Source organism: Pleurodeles waltl, chromosome 2_2, assembly GCF_031143425.1.
Source record: "Pleurodeles waltl isolate 20211129_DDA chromosome 2_2, aPleWal1.hap1.20221129, whole genome shotgun sequence".
Lineage (NCBI taxonomy): Eukaryota > Metazoa > Chordata > Amphibia > Caudata > Salamandridae > Pleurodeles > Pleurodeles waltl.
Window position 1 is genome coordinate 226,000,677 of NC_090439.1, and position 13,107 is coordinate 226,013,783.

Below are 13,107 nucleotides of genomic sequence, written 5' to 3' on the forward strand. Positions count from 1 at the left end.
ACCATTACCTAAAACGTAAATAGTAAAGTACAAAAATGTTTCCAAACCTTTTTCTACAGGAGAAACTCTTCTTTAAACAAAGTTAAAACTCCCATTAACAATGTTTTCGCCTCCCAAAAGTCAGTGATGTTACATTCACTTTTTTATTGATTTCAAAGATACAGACAACAAAAATGAACAAGTTAAGCAACACAGAACAATCAAGTTTTACACTGCATTTACTCATGTAGTACAAAAAACTAAATATAACTGTTTGCACAGCAAAAAAAAAAGAGAAAAGAAAAAAAGGAGGGGAGCAGAAAGGGTAAAAGGAAAGAGGGGAAGGAAAAGCCACTCAGCATACAGTGACAAGTATAGGACACCGCTGTACATTCTCTGTGATTGGTTTACAGTCATACACTGGCAATCTTGGCGCAATAGGAACTAGAAGGTTGTCTAAGACATATGGACTGCAGTGTCAGTGTCAGGGGCTTTCCGTGAGTCAGGCACCTCAGGTGTCACCGTGATCTCTGCGTCTTCTCTTTCCGCCCAAGCTCTGCGGTACAGTTCCAGGGGTGATCAGATATCTTTGGGACAGGATCTCACGGGCATCAGTTCCCAGTAAACAGTGATCTGTTCCTGACAATAAGCTGCGTCTTGCAGCCAGTAGGCTGTCTGCAGTGTCGGGCATTGACCCCAATGGATCGCCACCAGACACTGATTTTACATACAGGTTTCAAGACAGATACAGAACACATTCACAACCTAAGACTTATGCTTCAACTCCTCAACAAATTATATGAAGATCTGTTTTGTCCTGACAGATCATCACTCAAGACAGCACAAGACTCAATTACAAGCTTAGACTGGTCAAAAACTATATTAAGGACAACTGGATGAGCCTAAACACTACAGAAACGGAGGTCCCAAAAGTAAACGTGCAAACATCCAATTGACTACACCACCTCTGAAAACAAGCCTGGGGGGTCCCCACTGCCGCAGGGGTCTGATTTCTAACTATTTGAAGCAAGGACTCTGTTCAGTGCATTAACATTGAATTAGAAAGGCTACTGGATTGCAGCCCTAACAAAAGCCTACAGTGCAATCTTGCACAGGCAGCGTTTTTCAGTCCCTTTAGATGAGTTCAGTTACACTGTGAAAATCCAAACAACCTTTTGTCTATGAATAACACCCTCAAAGATAGTACTAAGAACCTGTGACATTTAACTTAAACTGTTTAATTTAATATCCTTAATCTAGGGCATAAAACATAATAACCACAGAGAATACAAAAATAAAAACAATTAGGCATGTAATGATCAGCGAAACCAAGATAAACTCTCGTAACATTTTAGCGAGTCTCTGACATCCTAACACTCTAAAGCTATTTCAAAGCTCTATGCTAAATCGTAGTTCAAGCATTAAACAGTAAACCTGCCTTTTGAGCTTCTTAGGAAGGAACACACATCATACCTTTAAGTAGCTGGCTTCAGTTATTCTCTCTGAGAGTTCCACGGAGGAATTAAAAGGTGTGCCTTCTGCACGGCTTCTGAAAACAACTATCAGACTTAGGGTAGCTGGCTCGGTAATCTAGTTGGACCACTGTGGATAATTCTACTTCGAATACCTCTCCTAACCAAAGGTCAGATCCTGAGGTTTATGTACTGTTTGACTATTTATTAAGTAACTAGTGAGAAAAATTACTTAGTCAGGTTGGTGTTTAAATAGTTCCATGGTTCCAGCAGAAAATGTTCTCAAATAGAATCTTTCAATGCACATGCATTTAAAGTAAAATAATAACATTTAAAGTTTAACATTAAACTACAAATAAAAGCTAAGGGAGCTACAAATAGTCTGGAGGCATCAGACCTAATTTTTCGTACGGCACACCTTTTGCTGAAAGTAAAAATAAGCAACATGTGAAACTTTGTGACATTATCTGCATAAAACCCAATGCAGTCCACACTTCGTTTAAATAATTGCAAATATGTTTTTATATTTTCACAATGAAGCCCTGCAAGACTTCTAGCCATTTGTGTGGTTTAAATACACAAGAAACAAAATCAGAAAAAAGGAATGCGGGACTTGGGCCAATATGTACTAACGCATTTTTCCAGACACAGAAGGGGGAAAACCCTTATATCAGTCCCTAAGTTCCCTAAAATAAACAGGTAGAGGCAAACGTGGGCATAAGAGGGCAAAGTTCTCCATTCTTGCACATACACAAAGTAATTAGATAAAGGCCAAATAGTACAAGATGACATTGTGTTCCATTACAAGTATATTGTACCAAATAAATAGGCGCCCAATCAGTGCAAAAACTCAGAGAACAGGCTGTTCACTCTACAAACATCTGTACCCTTGGGGTAGCGAAATGATTCCCATGCAGATAACACATGGTGTGCATCCCACCTGTCTACAGAAAAACACATCTTTAAAAAGAACGCTGTAAATCAGAAATAAAAGGGTCAGATGTCACATTTTCCACAGATTCTAGGGTGTTTGTGATTTGGATAGCAGCTGTACTCCGGTTTTGTTCTTCTAGAATCTCCACATCCTTAAAGGAGATGGAATAACATTCAGCTGCAGTTCCTTCATGGAAGCAGAGGAGTGTTGCTTCCCCCACACTGCTGAGCAGAAAGTGTAAAAAAAAAAATGGCAATAAAATGATTTTATTGCCATTTTATTTTGTACCGTCTGCCAGCAAAACGGAGTGCGAGCGCAGGGTGGAGCCAGTGCATCACTGCTGCCAATGACTGAGCAGTGTCCCCTTTGTCTGAAGATCGCATGTGGGTTTAGCAGGCTACCTTGCTCCGGCCAAACCGACATGCGCACTTCAAACCTCTCCAACTCGGCTGTCTTGGACAGCTGGGTTGGAGAGCAGGAGCAGGCCTTCAGTGCTTTTCGAATATCTAAGCCAGCACCTTCCAGCCAATCAAAACACTCCATTCATTCTGCTTAACAGCATAGAAATATTTCACCAACCGCCACTGATAACATTGTGGGAGAAATGAAAGGGAGGGATGTGCCCCCCATTGATATTACTGCTCATAATGAAGATAACACTGATTTTTTTCCCCTATCATGACAACTAAGTGTGTTGAACCCCAGAACAAAGTTGGTATTTGGGGATGGTGATTTTGATAGTACAGTAAACACACTCTTGCATAGATCCTCAAGGAGGCACTGAGATTCTGCAAAGATAGCTGGCAAGATATAATACTTATTTTTTTTTTAATATCTTTTTCGGTTTTCTAACCGTAAACGTTATAAATGAAACTCTAATCTGCAAACTAAGAGGAGTACCCAACTGGCGGGTGTGACTAAAATAAAATGGAGGTTTATCAGCATACAAGGATTGTTATTGCATGCATAGTGAGTCTATGACTGTGATTAGACGATGAATGGCAGGCATGAAGCTGCTCAGCATGTCACGAAAAGGATAGGAAACGTCTCGAAAGAGGAGAATAAGGTTCTAGATAAATTGTACTAGGGTAGTATAAAAGTCAAGTCTAGTGTTATAGATGATGGTTTTAGACTTTCTTACTTCATGGAGACTTCTGAGTTTCAGTAATTTTACATATTTTCTATCAATCACAAATAAAGGGGGCAAACCAGGCCAAAATCAGTTCTTCATTTAGATTTTCTGTTTAGCTATTATCTGCAGCTAACTGACTTAGCAGTATTTCCCTGGTAAATATAATATATAAGGTTTGAATCCCAAGGAGCTTAGGGCCAGATGTAGGTAGGAAAAATTTGGCGAGTCGGAAATTGCGAGTCATTGCGCATCGATGAGTTAAAAAAACGGTGGTATGACCTACGCTCCCGGACCAAGGAGAGGGTGGCAGAGCGGCTCCGGGAGATGAGGGGCACTGGAGGGGGACCGTCCACAATACCACCACCCACACCCCTGGAGGAAAGAGTTGAGGAGACCCTTGAGCCAGAGGCAGTGTGCGGAATGAGAGAGCTGGATACATCAGAGCCAGGACCATCAACTGGTGAGTACCATGAGACATGCATGTACCCTCAATTATGCCATACCCCCACCCACCTTGTACACAGTAGCATGCACAACCAAAATAGCTCCATTTCAGAGTCGCAACCACTGCATGGTGCATTATGGGCAATGTAGTCAAGTAGGCAGTTGATAGGCAACAGTTTATTAGGAAGTTGATAACAGATAGTAGATACTGACAGTGTGTTCCCTATGTCCCACAGGTCTCCCACAAGACACCCCCACCAGCCAAAGCATCCAGGGGCCACTGGTCAGCCACCAGCCAACAGATGAATCAGGACCAGCCACCACTGAGACCTGCACCACCAACACTCAGTCCCCTCATGATACACCAGTTGCCATACTGGTGTGTGATCAAGCACCTGGTCCCAGCCACAGTGCCACTGTAGAAGACTCGGAGCCTCCACTGCGTCGCAGGCGACGTGTAAATGTACCACCAGAGCCGTAGGCAGAGTCAGGGGACGCCTCCATGTCGCGTGCTGAGGCCGCACTCCTACGGGGTCAGCGCCTGCAAACACAGGAGATTAGGAGAATTTCAGGGGCAATGCGGTGCATGGAGCGAACCCAAAGCAGTAGTATGCAGCTTGTACACACGGAGTTGCAACAACTGAACACACATGTGGGCGACCTTGCACTCTCCATGAGACAACTTGTGGCCAAACTCATAACTGAGAGAGAGGGTGCAAGGCGTTGTGACAGGCAGCTACTTAACCGTCTGGACCTCATGTCTGCCTCCATAGTCAGGCTGGCTGTGAACACTACTGGCCTTTCTAGGCGCACGGTCAGCCTCCAAGTTGACATGGGCCACTTTGCCAGTGATGTGGCACGTGGACTGGGCCGTCTCAGCCACGCTGTTGATATAATGGAGGCACGGCAGGTGGCCAGGGGCACAGCTGACACGCCACAAAACAGCGAGGAGGGCTCCACCATCAGCAGTGTCTCTGCCAGTGACACCAGGGTGTTGCGCAGTGGAAGCGCAAGGCAGGGCACTGCTGACACCCCTGGTACCAGCCATGCTGGCCGAGGCCGGCGTAGGATATGAGCTCCACACTGTCCTGGGGTTGGGGCACATGAGGTCAATGTGTCCTCATGCCAGGTGGACTGTTACGGCCCCTGAACTGTTGTCAATGTATATAGTTTTTTTGGTTGCACAAATTAAATCACTTGTTAGTTCCACTTCACACCTGGACTCTTTGTGTGTGACATTAGGGAGTGTGGTGACAGTTAGCACGTACCTTCCAAAGTATTGGTTTGCAATGTGTTCCCGTCTCAGTCTGCCTTGATTTGCGATGCTTCTATCCCCATGATGGCGATGTGGTAGCTCTTGCTCTTCATCCTCCGAATCAGGGTCTTCAGGGGTGAGAGGTAGCCCACGTCTGGTGGCAATGTTGTGCAGGATAGCGCATGCGACAACGATCTTGAAAGCGGTTATTGGGGTATACTGGAGGGCACCTCCACTTCTGTGGAGGCATCTGAATCTTGCTTTCAGCAGTCCAAAGGTCCGTTCTATGATATTTCTGGTCCTCCTATGTGCACTGTAGTATCGCCTCTCTGTCTCATTGCTGGGTGTTAAGTACGGGGTAAGTATCCATGGTCGAAGTGCATATGCACTGTCACCTGTGTGGCACAAAATGTACAATGTTAGCTGGGCATAGATGGGTTCCACATTGACCTGTGTGTATGTCTGCAAGGTGTATTCAGCTATACCTAGGAGGTATCCGTCTCCAAATTCCCCACATTCTAGGCGTTGGTGTATCCCACTGTGCCTGAAAATGTACGAGTCATGTGTACTCCCTGGAAATTTGGCAACCATGTCAGTGATAACATAATGGGCGTCACATACCACCTGGATGTTCAGTGAGTGGGTACACTTCCTATTGCAGAACAGATATTCCAGGTTTGCAGGAGGGCATATTTTTATATGTGTCCTGTCTACACACCCTATGACATGAGGGAAGTTGGCAATCCTGTAGAATTCCAACTTGGTGCTGTTGATTTCTGCCTCATTCCTGGGTAGGTATATGTATCTGGACATGTGTGTGAGTAAGGCATCTAGGAATGCCCTGAAGAACCGTAAGAGTGAACTTTGGGATACCCCACCTACCACGGCAATGACCCCCTGATAGCTACCCGAGGCCAAGAGGTGCAGTGAGCAAAGCACTTGCACATGCGTAGGGATGGCGCAGCCGCGCACAGTCTGGCGTTGTAGCTGTGGATTGAGTAATTCTATAAAATCTAGTATTGCTGCACTGCTGAGTCTATATTTATCATAAATCTCCTCCTCAGTTTGTTGGAAAAGTGTCTGCCTGGTTCTGTATATCTTCTCCTGTCTCTGGCTCCTCATCTGCTGGGCGGCGTGGGCTCTCCTCCTCATTCCTATCACATATATCTCTGCCATATTGAGTAACCCAGGTGCCTTCTGGGTCTCCTTTTATACTTTGGTTCTGGTTACCACCTGCTCTGAGTTAGTGGTAAATTGGAAGTGCAAAATGGGCTTTTTGCGACTAGTCGCAATTTGCGAGTGGCTATTGCATTTGGGTTGCGACTCGCAAATTGCGACTTCCTATTAGCGGGTCGCAAAATGGGGTCGCTATTTTTGTGAGTCAGTAATGGCTCGCGTCGCATTTTGCGAGTCGGAAATTGAATTTTTGCATCCCATTTCTGATTTTGTGGGGTCGCAAATTGCGATTCGGGCCATTTGCGACGTGCAAAAGTTTCCTACATCTGGGGTTTAGAGAGCATACTTTTGAGGAAATCTGCTATCTGAAACAGTGGTTGCATAAACAGAGGAGACATAACTGAACCCCACTACGCAGAAGCCAACTTAGTAAAGATGATGAGGTGCCTGCAGGGACAGGTGATTCTAACGCTTTCAGAATTTCAATCGCTTCCGCTATCACCCTACAATCAGACTTCGATGCAGAGAGCTGTTCATATCATTGCTCTGCAAGTAGTTGTGCAATAAAGGTTTGCCAGATAATCCACTTACATGTTTCTATGATAATTACTTCACTCCATACTCTAACACTTAAGGTACCCCAACATCCCTGGTGGATCTGGCTCTTGTTTTCCTTTAATGTGTTTTAAAATATTTTTGAAGGCTATTACCTTTCCCATTCTTAAGTATACCACTGAATTCCCAAGTCACAATTATCTCCTTTTGCCAGAACATTTCGTCATCAAACCATGTAACAACTTGCTCGCATTTTTATTTACATAAGCAATCAAACAGGTGTTCAAAATGTTTGTAGTAAGAACTAAGAATATTGTGCGAGGAAAACAGATTTTCAGACTTAACGACCCCCTGCAGAATGTAGTTGAAGTTATCTTATAGAGTTTAAGATCACCAATGTTATTTCACATCCCTACTCTCCTAAACATACCTGGCCCCAAACATAGGTAGAACATCTACTATCCTGAAAAACAGATACAGTACACAGTCATCATTATCTATTAGATGTATTATCTAAAGGTTCACTCCTTCTGTTAGAGTGGCATTTTTAACAAGATGAAATCAACTGGAAACAGGCATTTGTTACTATGATTTGTTTGGTAAGCTGGCTGTCAGACTGACTTGCCATTTAAAAGCACAACCCTATGAATCTCAAAGGTTTTAAACAATTTTGTCTCCTAACCATTATGGTATTTTCAGTGGAGTCCAGTAATTCAAGCAGGAGTGAGGGACGGACGGGCCACACACAGACATTCACACATCTATGTATATATCTATATATACACATTATAGTGCTTTTATGTAGGCAAAACCTTTTCCAGTAGATTTCAGGATCAAATATATCTACAAATATCAATAACGTGGATGTCTGCTTATGTCTAATGAATGCAAGTTGCAAATTGCAGCTGATATGGCTGAGAATGCAAGGATGGTGGCCTGCAAGGGACATCAGACCATTGTCCTGGTGTTTGCTTTCCAAAGGGGATTTTTTAAAGCACTCCAAGCCTTTTGAAAGGACAGGTGATGCATTTTTATTTATTTATTATTACAGGTTTCTGATTTGGAAATACATTGAGGGCAGAGCAAGCAGTGGTTACTTGGGCTACTGCCTGTTTACTCAAATCTGCCTATCTTGTTTCCCAAAGGGGAAGCTGTCTCAAGGGAACAGCTTAAACTTTGCAATTTTGCCACTCCCTTTGAGGTGTCATTATCTGACCACTGGTTTCTAATTACAACTATAGTAGCAAAGCATACAGGGAGTGCAGAATTATTAGGCAAATGAGTATTTTGACCACATCATCCTCTTTATGCATGTTGTCTTACTCCAAGCTGTATAGGCTCGAAAGCCTACTACCAATTAAGCATATTAGGTGATGTGCATCTCTGTAATGAGAAGGGGTGTGGTCTAATGACATCAACACCCTATATCAGGTGTGCATAATTATTAGGCAACTTTCTTTCCTTTGGCAAAATGGGTCAAAAGAAGGACTTGACAGGCTCAGAAAAGTCAAAAATAGTGAGATATCTTGCAGAGGGATGCAGCACTCTTAAAATTGCAAAGCTTCTGAAGCGTGATCATCGAACAATCAAGCGTTTCATTCAAAATAGTCAACAGGGTCGCAAGAAGCGTGTGGAAAAACCAAGGCGCAAAATAACTGCCCATGAACTGAGAAAAGTCAAGCGTGCAGCTGCCACGATGCCACTTGCCACCAGTTTGGCCATATTTCAGAGCTGCAACATCACTGGAGTGCCCAAAAGCACAAGGTGTGCAATACTCAGAGACATGGCCAAGGTAAGAAAGGCTGAAAGACGACCACCACTAAACAAGACACACAAGCTGAAACGTCAAGACTGGGCCAAGAAATATCTCAAGACTGATTTTTCTAAGGTTTTATGGACTGATGAAATGAGAGTGAGTCTTGATGGGCCAGATGGATGGGCCCGTGGCTGGATTGGTAAAGGGCAGAGAGCTCCAGTCCGACTCAGACGCCAGCAAGGTGGAGGTGGAGTACTGGTTTGGGCTGGTATCATCAAAGATGAGCTTGTGGGGCCTTTTCGGGTTGAGGATGGAGTCAAGCTCAACTCCCAGTCCTACTGCCAGTTCCTGGAAGACACCTTCTTCAAGCAGTGGTACAGGAAGAAGTCTGCATCCTTCAAGAAAAACATGATTTTCATGCAGGACAATGCTCCATCACACGCGTCCAAGTACTCCACAGCGTGGCTGGCAAGAAAGGGTATAAAAGAAGGAAATCTAATGACATGGCCTCCTTGTTCACCTGATCTGAACCCCATTGAGAACCTGTGGTCCATCATCAAATGTGAGATTTACAAGGAGGGAAAACAGTACACCTCTCTGAACAGTGTCTGGGAGGCTGTGGTTGCTGCTGCACACAATGTTGATGGTGAACAGATCAAAACACTGACAGAATCCATGGATGGCAGGCTTTTGAGTGTCCTTGCAAAGAAAGGTGGCTATATTGGTCACTGATTTGTTTTTGTTTTGTTTTTGAATGTCAGAAATGTATATTTGTGAATGTTGAGATGTTATATTGGTTTCACTGGTAATAATAAATAATTGAAATGGGTATATATATTTTTTTGTTAAGTTGCCTAATAATTATGCACAGTGATAGTCACCTGCACACACAGATATCCCCCTAACATAGCTAAAACTAAAAACAAACTAAAAACTACTTCCAAAAATATTCAGCTTTGATATTAATGAGTTTTTTGGGTTCATTGAGAACATGGTTGTTGTTCAATAATAAAATTAATCCTCAAAAATACAACTTGCCTAATAATTCTGCACTCCCTGTAGATACATTCCATGGAAGGAGACGGCCCCTTCACACCAACTTTTATTTGCGATTTGTAATGGGTCACAAAACCCCTTTTACGAGGCAGAAAGACTTTTCTGAGATGTAAACGGGGACTATGCATAACTACTCTTCTGCAATAGCGAAGCCAGCAACCATGGCCCGTCCTTTACGGCGGTGGGGCCACGCCCCCCACCTTTTTTCCCTCATGAAAAGTGTCTGTCAGGCTGCGCAAAGGTCAGCCTGACAGACACTCTTCATTTTCAGATCAGGCAGCCAGGAAGTAGACAAGCGTGATTTGCGCAGGCTCCTGGCTGCCTGAGCTGAACTTTGCTGGGCTGAAGAAGGCCTGTGGGCATGACCTCCTCGGCTCAGAAAATGTGTTTCAAGGCCCTCCCTCTCGGTGACGAGGGGAAGTGTCACCCATTGACTCTGACCTCTGCGCTTCAGGTTTCAATCCGTGACACATATTCAGAGTGGGGTGGGGTAAGAAGTCTCACTGACCCCCATCCCACTCTGTGACGAAGTTGGGACCTCCGAGCTGAAGGTAAGTAAGTATAACTTTTTATTCACATAAGTTACCCACGCCAAATTTGCGTCCTTTTTTTCCAACATCCTAGGGATTCTAGAGGTACCCAGACTTTGTGGGTTCCCCTGAAGGAGAAAAAGAAATTAGCCAAAATACAGTGAAAATTTAGTTTTTTTCAAACAAAGGGGAAAAAAGGGCTGCAGAAGGCAGCTCGTGGTTTTTTCCCTGAAAATGGCACCAACAAAGGGTTTGCGGTGGCAAGATCACCATCTTCCCAGCTTTCAGGAACAGGCAGACTTTAATTGGAAAACCCAATTTTTCAATAACATTTTGACATTTTACTGGGACATACCCCATTTTTACTATTTTTTGTGCTTTCAGCCTCCTTCCAGTTAGTGACCAAAATGGGTGAGAAACCAATGTTGGATCCCTGAAAGCTAAACATTTACGAAAAGTAGACAACATTCTGAATTCAGCAAGGGGTCATTTGTGTAGATCCTACAAGTGTTTCCTACAGAAAATAACAGCTGAAATAAAAAAATATTTAAATTGAGGTAAAAAAAAACAGCAATTTTTCTCCACATTTTACTCTGTAACTTTTTCCTGCAATGTCAGATTTTTTAAAGCAATATACCGTTACATCAGCTGGACTCTTCTGGTTGCGGGGATATATAGGGCTTGTAGTTTCATCAAGAACTCTAGGTACCCAGAGCCAATAAATAAGCTGCACCTTGCAATGGGTTTTTATTCTATACGAGGTATACAGCAATTCATTTGCTGAAATATTAAAAGTGAAAAATAGGTATCAAGAAAACCTTTGTATTTCCAAAATGGCCACAAGATAAGGTGTTGAGAAGCAGTGGTTATTTGCACATCTCTGAATTCCGGGGTGCCCATACTAGCATGTGAATTACAGGGCATTTCTCAAATAGACATATTTTTTACACACTGCCTTACATTTGGAAGGAAAACATTTAGAGAAAGACAAGGGGCAATAACACTTGTTTTACTATTCTGTGTTCCCCCAAGTCTCCCGATACAAATGGTACCTCACTTGTGTGTGTAGGCCTAGCGCCCACGAAAGGAAATGGCCCAAAACACAACGTGGACACATCAAATTTTTTCACAGATAACTGAGGTGTTTTTTACAAAGTGCCTACCTGTGGATTATGGCCTCTAGCTCAGCCGGCACATAGGGAAACCTAGCAAACCAGCGCATTTTTGAAAACTAGACACCTAGGGGAATCCTAGATGGGGTGACTTGTGGGGATCTGACCAGGTTCTGTTACCCAGAATCCTTTGCAAACCTCAAAATTTGGCCAAAAAACGCTTTTTCCTCTCATTTCGGTGACAGAACGTTCTGGAATCTGAGAGGAGCCACAAATTGCCTTCCACCCAGCGTTCACCCAAGTCTCCCGATAAAAATGGTACCTCACTTGTGTGGGTAGGCCTAGCGCCCAAGAAAGGAAATGGCCCAAAACACAACGTGGACACATCAAATTTTTTCACAGAAAACAGAGGTTTTTTTTGCAAAGTGCCTACCTGTGGATTTTGGCCTCTAGCTCAGCCGGCCCCAGGGGGGGCAGAAATGACCCAAAATAAATTTGCCCCTCCAACCCCACCCGGAGAGCAACCCTTGCCTACGGGGTCTCTCCCCTCGTGTGACGGCGCAAAATAAAAGATCCCCAATGCCTAGTAGTTTCTGCCCCCCTTGGGGGCAGATCGGCCTAATTAAAATAGGCTGATCTGCCCCCCAAGGGGGCAGAAATGGCCTAAAATAAATTTCCCCCCCCCAGGGGAACGACCCTTGCCTAAGTGGTCGCTCCCCTTGCGTGAAATTCACGAGAAAAAAAAACAAACTCCCTGGTGTCTAGTAGTTTCTGTCCCACATGGGGGCAGATTGGCCTCATAAAAATAGGCCATTCTGCCCCCAAGGGGGGGTGGAAATGGCCTAAACATAATTTGCCCGCTATGGGAGCGACCCTTGCCTAAGGGGTCGCTCCCTACCTCTAAATCAAAAAGAAAAAAAAAAGAAAAAATTATTATCCCTGGTGCCTAGAGGTTTCCGCCCCTTTGGACACTGCTTAGATTCTATTCTATTACGAAGACCATTCCCCCCTTTTTTGAGTCTACTAACTGAGTTAGGTACTCTGTTTTTTCCTCTTATGGTAATTCATTTTTTGTTTTAGATTTTAACTTATATTTCATAAAGAGTTGTGCATTAGAGCCATTACTAAAAAATTAAACATTTATTTACACAGCCCTTCAAAAATTTACAATATGAGATAAGGCAAAGTAGCCTAAGGATGATTATTCACACGTAGCTTTCTCTAGGTCATAATATTGCTAAGTAAAACATGGTATTGCCACTGTACATGCCTGATGAAGAGAGAGCAGTGGAAGCACCCTACGGTTTGACATCAAAGAGTAGGAGGTGACACTATTAATGGCTTTGTGAAAAAGGCAAGATCCCAAGGCATTTGTTCGTTTGGGCAGTGTGTCCTACTCACAGCTTCCATTTTAATAAATTGTGTCACACGCACAAAGTATCTCCCCTTCCGTCACTCAACTTGCAGGTGCCTTCTGCCATATTATTGAACAGCAATAATTAATGCTACCTCTCCTGCTTTACATATTATATTCTGAATTGTACTTCATGTTGAGGGTTATTATTTAATGCATTCATCAAAATATAATATATTTCAAAGGAAACTGAAGCTCCTAATGGATACATCTAACTGCAGATTTCTCACCTTGTGAATACTCCCACGTGCCAGACTGGATCCGTAGAATGACTCTTCAATTTCCTCTCACA

The 13,107-nt window shown here is 43.5% G+C and overlaps 1 protein-coding gene across 3 annotated transcripts in view; it reads right to left on the bottom strand.

Annotated features, from left to right (window-relative positions):
* The window catches only part of ATPSCKMT (ATP synthase c subunit lysine N-methyltransferase), a 253,696-nt gene that overhangs the window by 15,214 nt on the left and 225,375 nt on the right, over positions 1-13,107 (bottom strand). The window lies entirely within an intron of this gene.